This window comes from Acanthisitta chloris, unplaced genomic scaffold (genome assembly GCF_000695815.1).
Source record: "Acanthisitta chloris isolate BGI_N310 unplaced genomic scaffold, ASM69581v1 scaffold9519, whole genome shotgun sequence".
NCBI classification, from domain to species: domain Eukaryota; kingdom Metazoa; phylum Chordata; class Aves; order Passeriformes; family Acanthisittidae; genus Acanthisitta; species Acanthisitta chloris.
The window spans coordinates 75,635-76,905 of NW_008692206.1; positions in this window are offsets into that span (position 1 = coordinate 75,635).

Sequence of the window (1,271 nt, forward strand, 5' to 3'; positions counted from 1 at the left end):
CTCAGACTTCTCCCTCTAGGTATATAAATATACATTTTTTCCATGTCTCTGAGATAACATTGTGTCCAGACTATCGGTTTACTGATTGTGTCTCATATTCTGGGCTCTCACTGTACAGCTAGATTTCTGTCTGTTGGGATCACCTCATAGTCATCAACACTTCCTAAAAATCCAAAGGCATTTCTGTATGGAGCATTGAGTTGTGATGAGGTATTCTAGGTATATAAATATACATTTTTTCCATGTCTCTGAGATAACATTGTGTCCAGACTATCGGTTTACTGATTGTGTCTCATATTCTGGGCTCTCACTGTACAGCTAGATTTCTGTCTGTTGGGATCACCTCATAGTCATCAACACTTCCTAAAAATCCAAAGGCATTTCTGTATGGAGCATTGAGTTGTGATGAGGTATTTTATTGGAGGTCTTGTTTTTCTGTTATCTTCATGTCTGTTGAAATTTTTGAGATGCTATCATTGGTTCTGTTATTTTGTTTTTCTGTTATCTTCACATCTGTTAAAATCTTTGAGATGCTATCATTGGTTCTGTTATGTGTGTTTGTGCATGTGCTGTGTTTTGAAATAAAACAAGGAGGTAATTGCTGGAGATTTCAGGTGCTGAAAGGTAAGTAACAGGAAGAAAAGAGAAGTTTAGTATCTGGAAGCACTTTTAAATCCCAGTCTCTTAGACTTCAGCTGTAACAGGCCAAAAGAAGGAGGAAAACTTTGAAAGAGTTATGAAGGTTTTCTCTTCCCACTTTTGTCATGGTATTAAACTTGGAAAAGCACAGACTGACATTACAAATGAGGAAGAAATGGTATGTTCCAAAAATACATCAACTTTAAAAGCATCATCAAAACTTAGACCAACTCTATGTATGTAGAATGTAAAAGAGCAATGATTTTATTTGGCATAGATGTGCCTTACACCTGAAGGGTCAGGTATTCAGTGAACTACTATTAGGCAGCTGTGTAAATCCAGCCAAGCAGTGAGTTACCAAGGTTGGACCTTGCCTAAAAGCCATGTGGCTGTTTCTGCACTACTTCTCTGGCATCAGCACTGGTGCAAACTTTGCTTCAAACAACGTTGTCTAGTTGACTTAGCTCATCTTTTCACATACTTCCTAGAATCATAGAATTTTAGGGGGTGGAATGGAGCTCAGAGATGATGCAGCCCCAAGCCCTGCCCTGGGCAGGGACACCTCCCACCAGAGCAGGTTGCTCAAGGCTCATCCAACCTGGCTGTGAACACTGCCAGGGTTGGGGCAGCCA